The sequence below is a fragment of the Mobula birostris genome, chromosome 1 (assembly GCF_030028105.1).
Source record: "Mobula birostris isolate sMobBir1 chromosome 1, sMobBir1.hap1, whole genome shotgun sequence".
Classification (NCBI taxonomy): domain Eukaryota; kingdom Metazoa; phylum Chordata; class Chondrichthyes; order Myliobatiformes; family Myliobatidae; genus Mobula; species Mobula birostris.
In genome coordinates this window covers 16,704,386-16,719,836 of record NC_092370.1, presented here as the reverse complement: position 1 = coordinate 16,719,836, position 15,451 = coordinate 16,704,386, and positions in this window count along the sequence as shown.

Below are 15,451 nucleotides of genomic sequence, written 5' to 3'. Positions count from 1 at the left end.
TGAGGGGCAGGCTGGTGCATAACTTCGGTCTTTTTGATGTTGATGGTGAGTCCAAGGTTGTCACAAGCCTTGGAGAATTTGTCCATATTGACTTGCATCTCTGGCTCCAAGCCAGCATACAAGGCACAGTCATCGGCAAAGAGGAAGTCTCTCAGAACAGTCTCCTTCACCTTGGTAATAGCTTGAAATCTCCTCAGGTTGAAGAGCTTCCCATCCACTCTGTACTTGAGGCTGATTCCAGCATCACTGTCCTGGAAGACATCATTCAGCATGGCAGTAAACATCATGCTGAACAGTGTGGGTGCGAGCACACAGCCCTGTTTGACACCATTGGAGACTGGGAACGCCTCAGAGGATTCTCCGCCGTCCAGCACTCTGGCCATCATGCCACCATGGAACTGGCATACCATCTGAATGAATTTGGCGGGGTAGCCAAACTCCGACATGATCCTTCACAGGCCTTGTCGGCAGACAGTATCGAAGGCTTTCGTGAGGTCAACAAAAGTTGTATAGAGCTCGTGATTCTGCTCCTGACAATTCTCCTGAAGTTGGCGTGCGGCAAAAATCATGTGAATAGTCCCACGACCTTTGCGAAAGCCACACTGTGACTCTGGCAGCAGGCCCAGCTCCAGATGAGTGACCAGACGATTTAGCAGGACTCTTGCAAGGGTTTTTCCTGCGACGGAGAGCAGCGAGATTCCTCAGTGGTTGTCGCATACTTGTTGATTGCCCTTCCTCTTGCAGATGTGTACGATGGATGCATCTTTAAGCTCCTGAGGAATGGATCCTTGCTTCCAAAAAACCTGGAACAACTCGGTAAGCTTCTCTATAAGTACAGGACCACCGGCTTTGTAGATCTCTGCAGGTATGGTGTCTGCCCCTGGGGCTTTGCCACTGGATAGCTGGCTGACAGCATCCGTGACATCGGCTACTACCAGTGGGTCATCCATGGTGCTGTTGATGTCAACCTGGGGGATCCTGTCTATCGCCTCATCGTTAATAGATGACGGTCGGCTGAGGACGGCTTCGAAGTGTTCAGCCCATCTCTGCAGGATCTGAGCCTTCTCTGTAACGAGAGTTGTACCATCTGTACTCAGGAGGGGGGGAACTCCCAAGAGACTGAGGTCCGTAGAGAGTGTTGAGGGCTTCATAGAATCGTTTCAAGCGTTTCTGTCAGCGTATCCCTGTATTTCATCTGTCTTGGCGCTCAGCCAAGGCTGAAGGTCTACAGAGCTGTGGTATTCACTACCCTCCTGTATGCCTGCGAAACGTGGACTGTGTATCAAAGGCATGCAAGACAGCTCAACCACTTCCACATGACTTGTCTTCGCAGAATATTAGGCATCAGATGGCAAGATAAAGTACCAGACACTGAAGTTCTCTCCAGAGCAAGTCTGCCATCAGTCCACACACTGCTGATGAGAGCACAGACCCGGTGGGCAGGTCATGTCATCCGCATGCCGGACTAGCGCATACCCAAGCAGCTCCTTTTTGGGGAACTCTCTGCTGGAAGACGCTCCCATGGAGGGCAGAAGAAATGTTACAAAGGCACACTAAGGGCCTCCCTGAAGTCATTTGACATAGACACAACCTCTTGGGAAATGCTGGCACAAAACCGCCCCACCTGGCGCGACCTCATCCACAAGGGCTGTCAAGCTTACGAGGCAAGGCGCACTGCTGAATCACAACATAAGTGCGAGCTGCGCAAGTCCAGAGCCACCAGCGCAACAACTGCAGTGCCTACACATGTCTGCCCAACATGTGCCAGGACATTCCGTGCCCGAATTGGCCTGACCAGTCATCTTCGGACACACCGCATCCAGACTCAAAGTGACTGATGGTGTCAAAGTCTTCATTGACGACGATGGACGAACCACATATATGTCACCATATACTATCCTGGGGTTCATTATCTTACAGACATACTCAATAAATGCATAATAAGATAGTAACTGTAATAGAGTTAATGAAAGACTGCACCAACTTGGGTTGGGCAAAAGACAACAAAGACATAAAAGAAAGAAATAATAAGAAGAAATAAATAAGTAAAAAATATCAAAAACACGAGATGAAGAGTCTTTGAATGTGAGTCCATAGGTTGTGGGAACATTTCAATGATGGGGCAAGTGAAGAGGTGTAAAGTTATCTTCTTTGGTTCAAGACCCTGATGGTTGAGGAAAAATAACTGCTCCTGAACCTAATGGTTGAGGGGTAATAACTGTTCCTGAAACTGGTGGACTGAGTCCTGAGGCTCCTGAATCCTCTTTGTGATGGCAGCAGTGAGAAGAGAGCATGTCCTGGGTAGTGGGTGTCCTTAATGATGGACTCTTGCTTTTCTGCAATAACACCTCAAGTCGAAGTGCTCTATTGTGGAGAGGGCTTCGCTCCTGATGGACTGGGCCATATCCATTATTTTTTGTCGGATTTTCCATTCAAGGGCTTTGCTTTTCTCCATATCGGGCTGTGCCCCACGGAGGGTCATGAGTCCCGGCCCTATGTCCTGTACCCAAGGAGGGGTCCCGACTCTGTGTTCTGTGTATGTGTCCATGGTTCCATGTACCTGCTCCCCGAGACCGAGGCTCTGTGTTCCCATGTTCCACCTCTCCCTAGCCCATGTCATGTCCTTGCCTGGTTCTGGGGTCCGAGCCTGAGGCAAGACCTAGGTACCGGGTCCTTGCCCAGTCTCTGGTTCGGAGTCCATACCCTAGCCTCTTCATGTCTCTTCTAGTTCTGGGAGCCGATTCCGAGTCCAAGCCCAGACCCTTGGTCCCAGCCTAGACCCTTGGTCCCAGCCTAGTCATAGTCCTGAGTCCTTATCCTGTTCGCTATTTCCTGCTCCTGCCTTGCTCTCCTGGTATCGAACAATAAACTAAATCTAAGTAACCTCACAGGATGTGTCTTACATTTGGGTCCACCCTTGCTCCCAAAACCCTGCCATTGTGACACATACTTGCACTTACATACTGGGCCCAGGTCCTCTGAAGTAGGAACAACAAGGAATTTAAAGTTGCTAACTTTCTCCACCTCTGATCCTCCACTGAAGACTGGCTCATGGACCTCCAGCTTCCTCCTCCAGAAGTCAATAATCAGCTCCATGTTCTCACTGACATTCAGTGAGAGGCTGTCGTTGTGGCACCACTCACCCAGATTTCCATTCTCCCTCCTATGTGCTGAATCGTCACCACCTTTGATTTGGCATATGACAGTGCTGTTGTCAGCAAACCTGAACATGGAATTGAAGCTGTGCTCAGCCTCACAGTCATAAATGTAAATCGAGGACTAAGCACATAAACTTGTGGTGCACCTGTGCTGATGGAGATTGGGGAGGAGATGCTGCTGCCAATTCGCTGGGGTCTGCAAGTGTGGAAATTGAAGATCCAATCGCACAAGGAGATATTGGGTCGAAGGCCTTGAAGCTTTTTGATAGGTTTTGAGGGGATGATGGTATTGAATGCTGAGCTGTAGTCAATAAAAAGCATCCTGATGGAAGCACCTTTGCGATCCAGGTGTTTCATGGTTGAGTGGAGAGCCAATGAAATGGCATCTTGTTGTGCCGGTAGGCAAATTGGAGGGGATCCAAGTTGCTCCTCAAGCAGGAGTTGATGTGTTTCATCACTGACGCTCAAACATGTCATTACAGTGAATGTGAAAAGGATGTTTCTTATGATAGGAGAGCCTAAGACTAGAGGATGCAGCCTCAGAATGGAGGGACATCCTTTTAGAATGGAGTTGCGGAGGAATTTCTTTCACAGGAGAATGGGGAATCTATGGAATGCTTTCCAACAGGCAGCTCTGGAGGCTGTCTTTATGTATACTTAAGGCAGAGATTGATCAGAGGACCAAATGGCCTAATTCTGTTCCTATGTCTTATGGTCTTATGGCTGTGGGAACACCGGAAGTGGAATGAGTGCAGTTATCCCCTTTTGTTCAAGAGCCTGTTGGTTGAAGGGTAGTAACTGTTCTTGAACCTGCTGATGCGAGTCCTGAGACACTTGTACCTTTGAACTGATGTCAGCAGCAAGATTTTGTGTTCACAAAATCAGCCATAATAAAATCATAGCGCCTTGTAACTGGCACTTTAAAATCATGGAAGATTTCAATTTCTTATGAAAAAAGGATAGTATCATCTAATGGATTTATTATAATCGCTTTTTAGTTTTGAAATGTGTTATTTTAAGGAGCACACTGCTATTGAGTATAATTGACACATATCACTGGAAGTATTCGGGTTAATTTTTCTTACAATTAAGCCATTATTTTTTGTCTCCAGACATAGAATGCAATCACTTCAATAGTAGTGTGATCACATCAGTAGTAGAGTGGAGTGTGGTGTTCTCCTAAGGGGTTATCTATTCATGGGTCCTCAGATGGCTGTGGAGGATCGACATAGCTAGGGTACATTCCCTTGCAGGAGAACGCCTGTGCATGGCATTAATGTGTAGAGGCTGATGCATGCACAGACTCCAAATTGTCCTTGAGAGATCAGGGTCAGGATCCAATGACATGGAATACAAGACAACCGGAAACCCTTCACTAATACAGTCTTCCTCCACCTTCACTGCCGTCGTGATACGTCATCATCTTCTGCCAACTCCCCTACTGAGGTTTTGCTTGAATGCTTTTTGTCTGGAACCTCCCCCTTGACCCTATCAAGAGCTAAGCATCAGATGGGTAAACTCTAGACACCATCGCTCTTGGGATCTCAGAAGCCTCTCCACCACAGCAAGGATCACTTAGCTACCAAACATGTCATAAAAAGTGCATGACCTTTATTGATCACCTCTGCCAATTCCCTAATGAGTTTCCACATATTTGTGAGCTTGAATGTAGCTCTTATTCACTCACCTTTATTTCAAGTGTCACCTTTATTGCCATGGGATATTTTTTATCCTTGAGTTGTTCTTGCAATATTCATTGCATAAGTTTCTCTTCTTCACTTCAATGGTGGCTAAGAGCTAAGCGTCTCCTCCACCCAACCTGAAGTTACGGCTGAATATGTCAGTGGATATGAACCCACACCACCAGGTTCAAGAACAGTTATTACCCCTCAGGCTCTTGAACCAGAAGAGATAACTTCACCTGCCCCATCACTGAAATGTTCCCACAACCTATGGACTCACTTTCAAGGACTCTTCATCTCATGTTCTCAATACTTATTGTCTGCTTGTTGGTTTATTTATTTATTATCTGTCTGTTTATTTATATATTTATTATTTCCTTTTTTTGTATTTGCTCAGCTTTTTGATATTTGTATACTAGTTGTTTGTCCATCCTGTTGGGTGCAGTCTCTCATTGATTCTTGTATTTACTGCAATGGCCAGCAAGAAAGTGAATCTCAGGGTTGTACATTTATGGTGACATACTGTATATATACTTTGATAATGTTTACTTTGAAATTTCATCATTAGATTTTGAAATCATGTTGCTACGGAGATCAGGACACCGCTCATGCCTCAGAGCAGAAGAGAAGGAATTCTACCACTTTTGGAATGAGTCGCTAGGAAATGGTCTGACTGCCCATTTAAGTGAATGGAGGAGGTGCATTGAATTTATTTCAAGGGAAGATGGGAGTTATTTCTGATGTCCTGTTCAACACTTTCCAATACTGAACTCCCAAGAAACAAGTACCATAAATTCCGGTGTATAAGCCGAGAATTTGGCCCTAAATTTTGGTCCTAAGATTAGGGGGTCGGCTTAAACAGAGGGTGCTGACTTTGGAAAAATGAATATACGGAAGACAGGTCATATTTATTGGCTGTTTTTGAGTCAAATACAAAAGAAAATACAAATGCTTATGAAATCTACACAAAAGAAAAGATCTACAAAACACATTCTGTTTCTCAATTTACTTGTACACACTGTTGTTGTCAAACGTTCAGAGCTTGAAACTCTCATACTCTTCATTATCTGACTCTCCAAAAATCGTGTCCCATTCTTCGGCAGTCACCATATCATCGTAAGGATTGTCAATTTCTGCTTCGACATCATCGTTTGCAGCTTTACCGGCTGCCAAATCTCCATCGTCTTCTTCCCAAAGCGTAAACAACAACACTCCGCGGGAATTTTTCTTCCTTTGGGAATGTTTTCCTCTTAAAAGTCACCATTGGTGCTAGTTTGGTCCCATCAACCATACACGTTAACACGACAGTAAAATGTTGCTTCTCGTGTCCAGTTGTTTTGACAAGGACTGTTTTCTCCCCCTTCTGATTGACAGTACAGTTGCCAGCAAAATCAAAGAACATTGCTGTCTCGTCCATGTTACCAATCAGTGAAGGCAGGTAAGAATGTGCCTTTTGATGCTTGACTACAAACAATTGGAAGGTCGTAATCTTATTCTCAAGGTCGCTCGGCAACCTCTAAGCAATCTTTGTTTTTTGTCTCAGCACAAGATCACGTCTATTCATAAAGCGGGTGCCAGACCCGGCATAGCTGAGTACCGGCATGTGAGATTTTGTGATCTTTTCTGGTTAAATCAAAAACCTCTACATAAGGGGTCAGCTTATACAAAGGTAACATGAAAAGTCACTTTTTTTACCTTCAAAATGGGGGTTGGTTTATATTCTGGGTCGACTTATACACAGGAATTTACGGTAATTTGGATCACTATGAAAGTGTTACATATAAATTGGTGGTTTATTTCTGATATTACTTAGTCATTACAGTTTAAATTAATTGGTTTAAAAATATTTTGAGACAAAATAATGTATTTTGGCTTTGGAAATATAGGCATTTCTTGCCAAGTCAGAATCAGAATCAGGTTTATTATCACTGGCATGTGACGTGAAATTTGTTAACTTAGCAGCAGCAGTTCAATGCAATACATAATCTAGCAGAGAGAGAGAGAGTGAGAAAAAATAATAATAAATAAAACATAAATAAATGAGTATATCAATTACGTATATTGAATAGATTTCTTAAAAATGTGCAAAAAACAGAAATACTGTATATTAAAAAAAGTGAGATAGTGTCCAAAGCTTCAATGTCCATTTAGGAATCAGTTGGCAGAGGGGAAGAATCTGTTCCTGAATCGCTGATTGTGTGCCTTCAGGCTTCTGTATCTCCTACCTGATGGTAACAGTGAGAAAAGGGCATTCCCTGGAGTGCTGGAGGTCCTTAATAATGGACGCTGCCTTACTGAGACACCGCTCCCTGAAGATGTCCTGGGTACCTTGTAGGCTAGTGCCCAAGAAGAAGCTGACTAGATTTACAACCTTCTGCAGCTTCTTTCAGTCCTGTGCAGTAGCCCCTCCGTACCAGCCAGTGATGCAGCCTGTCAGAATGCTCTCCACCGTACAACTACAGATGTTTTTGAGTGTATTTATTGACATGCCTAATCTCTTCAAACTCCTAATAAAGCATATCCACTGTCTTGCCTTCTTTATAACTACATCAATATGTTGGGACCAGGTTAGATCCTCAGGGATCTTGACGCCCAGGAAATTGAAGCTGCTCTCTCTCTCCACTTCTGATCCCTCTATGAGGATTGGTATGTGTTCCTTCGTCTTACCCTTCCTGAAGTCCACAGTCAGCTCTTTCATCTTACTGATGTTGAGTGCCACGTTGTTCCTGCAGCACAATTTCACTAGTTGGCATATCTTACTCCTGTACGCTCTCTCATCACCACCTGAGATTCTACCAACAATGGTTGTATCGTCAGCAAATTTGTAGATGGTATTTGAATTATGCCTAGCCACACAAGCATGGGTATAGAGAGAGTAGAGCAGTGGGCTAAGCACACACCCCTGAGGTGCGCCAGTGTTGATCGTCAGTGAGGAGGATATGTTATCACCAATCCGCACAGACTGTGGTCTTCCGGTTAGGAAGTCAAGGATCCAATTGCAGAGGGAGGTACAGAGGCCCAGGTTCTGCAACTTCTCAATCAGGATTGTGAGAATGATGGTAATAAATACTGAGCTATAGTCGATGAACAGCATCCTGACGCAGGTGTTTGTGTTGTCTAGGTGGTCTAAAGCCATGTGAAGAGCCATTGAGATTGTGTCTGCTATTGATCTATTGTGGCAATAGGCAAATTGCAATTGGTCCAGGTCCTTGCTGAGGCAGGAGTTCAGTCTCAAAGCATTTCATCACTGTCGATGTGAGTTCTACCAGGTGATAGTCATTAAGGCAGCTCACATTATTCTTATTTGTCAGTCAGTCAGTCAGTGGGTGCCGTCCCAAATCCGGGGTTGGCAGCTACGCAACTCCATCTTCAATCTTGCGACAGCACCGAGTGCAGCCTCTCCTCCAGTTTGTTCTCGCTGGCCGCCTTGGCACCGTCCACCACCGCCCTGCCGAACTCGAGCCCGAGGCCGTGTCGGCCTCCAGCCGCGACCGCTTCTTCGAGCTTGACCCTTCCTTAGGCAGAGGCCTTGGGCAGGTCCAGGCACACGGTGCAGCGCCCAAGTTCATCATGTCTCTTCTAACTAGGTGCATAGCATACGATTCGTAGATATGTGGTGAGGCTTTAATCTCTTCCACAGAAGATGGCCATTGGCTCACAAGGAGCTCATCTGCCCTTTGTCAGGTTTTGTTAACTCAGTCCTGCTAGGTGTGCTCACACCCTCCTGACCAGACTAAGTCCGGTGGGGGAGCCAGCCCAAGTTGCCGACCACTCGACCGCGGCATTCTTCTTTGGCACTGGTGTAATTGTTGCCTTTTTGAAGCAAGTGGGAACGTCTGCCTGTAACAGTGAGAGGTTGAAAGTGTCCTTGAATACTCTCGCTAGTTGGTTGGCACAGACTTTCAGAGCCTTACCAGGTAATCCATTGGGACCTTCCATCTTGCGAGTGTACACTCTTTTTAAAGGCAGTCTAACATCAGCCTCTGAGACAGAGATCACAGGGTCATCAGGTGCAGCAGGGATCTTCACTGCTGAGGTTGTGTTCTCCCTTTCAAAGCAGGTATAAAAGGTGTTGAGTTCATCTGGTAGTGAAGCATCGCTGCCATTCATACTATTGGGTTTCACTTTGTAGGAAGTAATGTCTTGCAGACCCTGACAGAGCTGCCATGCATCTGATATTGCCTCCAACCTCGTTGGAAATTATCTCTTCGCCCTTGAAATAGCCCTCTGCAAATCTTACCTGGTTTTCTGGTTCAAGCTTGGGTTGCCAGACTTGAATGCCACAGATCTGGCCTTCAGCAGACAACATACCTTCCTGGTTCATCCACGGCTTTTGGTTCGGGAATGTACAGTAAGTCTTTGTAGGCTGACACTCATCCACACAGGTTTTAATGAAGTCAGTAACTACTGTAGCATACTCATTCAGATTCAAAGATGAAGCCCTGAATACACTCCAGTGCACCGATTCAAAGCAGTCCTGTAGGCACTCCTATACTTCCCTTGTCCATACCTTCTTGGTCCTCACTGCTGGTGCTGCAGTCTTCAGTCTCTGCCGATACTCAGGGAGTAGAAGTACAGCCAGGTGACCAGACTTCCCGAAGTGAGGGCGTAGAATAGCACAGTAGGCATTCTTGATTGTGGTGTAACAATGGTCCAGTGTGTTGTTTCCTCTGATATTGCAAATGATCTGTTGATGGTAATTGCTTAGTGATTTTTTCAGACTGGCCTTCTTAAAATCTCTCAAAACAATGGTGAAGGTGTTAGGGTGCGCTGTTCCGTGCATGTTGTGTCAAAGTCCAAATCATCATTTCCCAGACAATGATATAAACATCAGTTGTTTCTCTCTATGGATGACGCCTGACTTGCTGAATTCTTGGATGCCGGGTGCTACTTCCTTGCGAGGTGCTCCTTGTCGATGTGCTCAACGATGGGGATGGCTTTGCCAGTGATGGACTGGGCGCTATCCACTGATTTTTAAGTGAAGGTGGGATGCGAACTGAAGGGAATCTCTGTTCTCAACATTTCAATGACACACCTTCCTGATTATCTGCTAACTTTTCTCTTTATTAATCATTACATGAGACATTGCCTCACTGTGCATCTTGCTAACATAATTGTGCTCCTGCTTAAAGTAAATCATGCTCTAATACAAGAGAGATTAAATTGAAATGCGTATTATATTGATGTCCGTCCTGTTCCAAGTATATTACTCCATTGTATGTGTGGGAGCGAAGGCAGAGAATCTATGAGTACTTTCAATTCACATAAAGACTAGCTTTATTTGTCACACGAACATCAAAGTGTACAGTGCAATGCGGTATTTTGTGTCAAATACAATCAGCCAGGACTGTATTGAGCACTCTGTAAATGTCGACATGCTTCTGGTGCCAACAAAGCATCCCTGCAAATCACTAACCATGCATCTTTGGAATGTGGGAGGAAAGCAGAGCTGCCGGAGGAAACCCACATGATCATGGGGAGATCATACAAACTCTATACAGGCACCTATAGTATTGAGCCCCAGTCCAGTGCTCGCTGGCACTACAAGTTCAAAAGTTCAGAGTTCAAGGTACATATATGTCACCATATGATACCTAAAAATTATTTTTCTTGCAGGCATCCACAGTAAAACAAAGAAATACAATAGAGTCAATGAAAAACTACACACAAACAAGGACTACCAGGCACTGCATTACTGCTCTGCTACGGTATCACACAATGTTAGTCACCTGTAACATGAAAAATGTAGACACTCCACTGTACATTCAGTTTGTGGGGGCTTGGGCACATTTGTGACAAGAATACACATAGATTACGATGTAGCTGTCCTGTGCTGGCACCAGTGGAATCAGCAGTTGGTCCGCCACCTGTCTTCAGGAGAGAGAGATAAGGAAAACAATGGAGCAGCATTTGGAGATGTTAATGAAGGGAAGGAGAGCTGTCAAGATCGGCTCCCCCTTTGAACCCTGAACTGTTTGAAGTGATGGACAGGCGATACCCCAGCAGGGGGATAAAAAGGGACAGGTTCGCTAACACAGGACACACACGACACCCGAGGTAACAAGACCCTGGAAGCGGTGCATCTCTCACAAGTCGGTGGGAAGTACCGGGCCATAGACGCACAGGGTGGAAAGGCACGATCGGCAGGAACCTGGTGTGTGTCCACCCTTGCCTGGGTGCCAGGTTCAGCGCAGGGAAACAATCGTATCTGGAAATGGAGGGGTCACGGTCGGTGACCTCAGATGACATCACAAAGGACTCGCCCGAAAGCTGGCTGCGAAAGTCTGTCTGGAAACCTTGAATATTCATTCGTTTTGCTCTCTCTCTCCTTTCCCCCACTGTCCATCGCCACGGCAGCGATTACTGCGAACTGAACTGAACTTTGCGTCACTTTGAAGCTGGTCATTTACCCCTAGACAACGATAGAGCTTGATTGATCCTGTTATCTTAATTCTGTGTACATGTATGTTTATCATTGCTGAACTGTTGCATTTATTATCCTTTTGATTAGAGTACTGTGTTGCTTGTTTCTTTAATAAAACTTTCTTAGTTCTAGTAATCCAGACTCCAACTGAGTGATCCATTTCTGCTGGTTTGGCAACCCAGTTACGGGGTACGTAACATAAGTGGGGTTCTCGTCCGCGATTTTGAATGCTAAATTTGGGACGGAGTAAATTGATTGGGTCAAAATTCCCGAAAGAAAGAAAAGACAAACAGCAGAAATGGAGGCTGAGGAAATTATAAAGGCGCCGACCTTGGAGGCACTAGAGGATGCCAGGAAATCGGAATTGGTAGCTGTGGCCAAACGGTTGAATCTTGCTAAGGGGAAGTCGACAATGAGGAGAGAGGAGATACACAGAGCTATCGTAGAGCACTATTTATCTAAAGGTGTGTTTCCCCAAGGCGAGCTGGAGGTGGTGTCTATTGAAAAACCTGCTGGAGACGCGGTACAGGTGCAGTTTGAAAAACTGAGACTCGAGCACGAGTTCTGGATGCGGCAGTTAGAACACGAACAGAAGCAGTTAGAAAGGCGGGAGAAAGAGAGAGAGTTAGAAAGGCAGGAGAAAGAGAGAGAGTTAGAAAGGCAGGAGAGAGAGAGAGAGAGAGACAGCTGGAGCGAGAGGAGAAACAGAGGGAAAGGGATTCGAGCTGGAGAAGTTAAAGATAAGGGCAGAGCAGGGGCCCGTGCCGAACCAAGGTGGAAGGTTCCGGGCGACCCAGGAGGTTAGGCTGGTTCCCCCATTTGACGATACCGACGTGGATCGGTACTTTCTCCATTTCGAAAAAGTTGCTACAAGTCAGGACTGGCCGAGGGATAAGTGGGCTGTTTTGCTTCAGAGTGTACTGAAAGGGAAAGCCCAACAAGCTTACTCAGCTTTGTCCGCGGAAGATGCCCAGAGGTATGAGGTGGTGAAAGAGGCCATCCTCAGGATTTATGAGTTGGTCCCGGAGGCATACCGGCAGAGGTTCTGGAGTGCGAGGAAGCAGTGGGACCGCACATATTTAGAGTTTGCCCATGAGATGCAGACATATTGTGAGCGTTGGTGCGCCTTGAAGGGGGTAGAGGGGGATTATGACAGACTGCTACAGCTGATCCTGATTGAGCAGTTTAAAGGTTGTGTCCCTGATGGTATGAGACCCTACCTAGATGAGAAAGAGGCAGCCACGTTAGCCGCAACTGCTAAGTTAGCGGATGAGTATGCGTTGATGCATAAAATGAAGTTTGCCCCGAGTAAAGGCTACCAGAAGGGTAGTCAGGACGGCGGGGAGAGTCTGCCAGAAAAGTCAGAAAGTAAGCCAGGGACTAGTGAGAAGGATAAGGTAGACCGGGAGCAGTCTGGTAGGAAGTCTCCTGGGGTCGTCTGTTATAATTGCGGGAAAGTCGGACACTTTGCGTCCAGGTGCTTTGCCCCAAAGAAGGAGACGGGAAAAGGAAAAACGGCGATTTTGACTGGCTGTATCGAGCTGGTAAACGAACCGCTAGGGAAGGACAGGTCTGCCAAAGTTCAGGAAGGGCGCGAGAGGTTTATCTCGGCCGGATTGGTGTCGGTGAAGGAGGGGTTAAAACCAGTTCCAGTGCGGATCTGGAGAGACACGGGAGCGTGTCAGTCACTAATACTGAAGAGTGTATTAGAGCTTAGCTCAGAGACCCAGACTGGGGAGGTCAAGGTCAAAGGTATTGTGGAAGGGACAGAGTCAGTCCCTTTGCACCAGATACAATTACATAGCAACCTAGTCTCTGGACTAGTCACGATCGGGGTGAGGTCTGAATTACCGATGAAAGGCGTGGAAGTCTTGCTCGGTAATGACCTCGCCGGGGGAATCGTGTTCAAAGCAGTGAGATTGACCTCAGATGACATCACAAAGGACTTGCCCGAAAGCTGACTGCGAAGGTCTGTGTGGAAGCTGTTTTGAATATTCATTCGTTTTGGTCTCTCTCTCCTTCCCCCCACTGTCCATCGCCACGGCAGCCATTACTGCAAACTGAACTGAACTAAATTGAACTGAACTTTGCGACACTTTGAAACTGGTCATTTACCCCTAGACAACGATAGAGCTTGATTGATCCTGTTATCTTAATTCTGTGTACATGTGTGTTTATCATTGCTGAACTGTTGCACTTATTATCCTTTTGATTAGAGTACTGTGTTGCTTGTTTCTTTAATAAAACTTTCTTAGTTCTAGTAATCCAGACTCCAACTGAGTGATCCATTTCTGCTGGTTTGGCAACCCAGTTACGGGGTACGTAACACATTACAGACGGCCGAGTTTCACTAATGTGACATCGTATGCTGCGACATTTCACCTTTTTGACAGCTATATGGATAGGAAAGGAATAGAGGGTGATGGGCTGAGCGCAGGTCGGTGAGACTAGGCGAGAGTAAGAGTTCGGCACGGACTAGAAGGAGATGGCCTGTTTCCATGCTGTAATTGTTGTATGGTTATATGGTTTTCAATTTGTCTGCATTTTACCTTGTTCAGAGTTCCCTGCTGCATCATGTGACACATCCCCTCTGTTCAAACTTGTCAACTGGGCCCCTAGAGCTAAACCAGTAAGATTCAGGGTAAATAACACGATCACTTACTTCTTCAATATTTAGACAAAACAAATTTGGTGGCTTCCTCCACTTCACAAAGTTCAAAGCGGCCATTGCATAATATCGAAGAAATGCAAGGTCAATATGCTTCAGCTGCAATTTATTATCTTATTTCAAAATAGACAAGCTGATCCCATAAACAAATTCAGGAGCCAAAATGAATAGCACACAGGGAGCAGAAATCTGCTTTGCATTGCTTGGATCTAATAGCAAAGTAACATCATAAAGCCAAGTGTTGTCAGATCTTGTTAAAGTCTTTGAAGACAACTGATATTGGAAGCATATGATCATTCAAGGCAGTGATAGTGCTGGCAAATCGCAAATGCAATTAGTGTTTCTGCTTTGTCAACACTAATGAAACTTCAGATGCAAACGAGAGCAAGCCTTTTACTTAGTCATTCCACTTCCAGCTAGTGCTCTAGATTTTACCACCAGGTGCCACCGTTCTCTTCGTGGTTGAAGTGCCTGGCTCCATCAGATGCTGTTTTATCTATGCTCCGGCATGTTCCTGAACCTTCTGACATTTCCAACCAAACAAAATAAACTCGTCAAACAAAATGAGAAAGGATGGCACAGCAGTATAGTGGTTAACGCATTGCTTTACAGCACCAGCGGTCCTAGTTCAGAATCAGAATAAAAACCAGGTTTAGTATCACCACATATGTTGTGAAATTTGTTAACTTAGCAGCAGCAGCAGTACAGTGCAATACATGATAAATACAGAAAAAATGGATTACGTATATTAAATACTTAAATTAAAAATAGGTGCAAAAACAGAAATAGTGAAAATGGTGAGGTGGCGTTCCTGGTTTCAGTGTCCAGTTAGAAATCAGATGGCAGGGGGAAGAAGCTCTTCCTGAATCGCTGAGGGTGTGATTTCCATTGCTGTCTGTAAGGAGTTTGTACGTTCTCCCCATGACCACATGGGTTTCCTCAGGGTGCTCTGGTTTCCTCCCACGTTCCAGAGATGTATGGGTTAGTAGGTTAATTGGCAACATGGGTGCAATTGGGTGGCGCGGGCTCATTGGGCCAGCAGGGATGGTTAGATTATGAGAACACTCAGTCTTCTTTTATTGTCATTTAGAAATGCATACATGCATTAAGAAATGATACACTGTTTCTCCGGAGTGATATCACAGAAAACAGGACAAACCAAAGACTAACACTGACAGAACCACATAATTATAACATATAGTTACAGCAGTGCAAAGCAATACCATAATTTGATGAAGAACAAACCATGGGCACGGTAAATAAGGTCTCAAAAGTCCCCGAGTCGATCGACTCCTGAGTCCCTGATAGCAGGCGGCAAAAGGGAGAAACTCCCTGCCATAAACCTCCAGGCACCATCAGCTTGCCGATGCCTCGGAAGCAGCTGACCACGGCCGACACTGAGTCCACCCGTCCGAAAACTTCGAGCTTCCGACCAGCCTCTCCGATACAGCCTCCCAAGCGCCATCCTCTGCCGAGCGCCTTCGACCTCGCCCCGGCCACTGAAACACGCAAAGCCGAG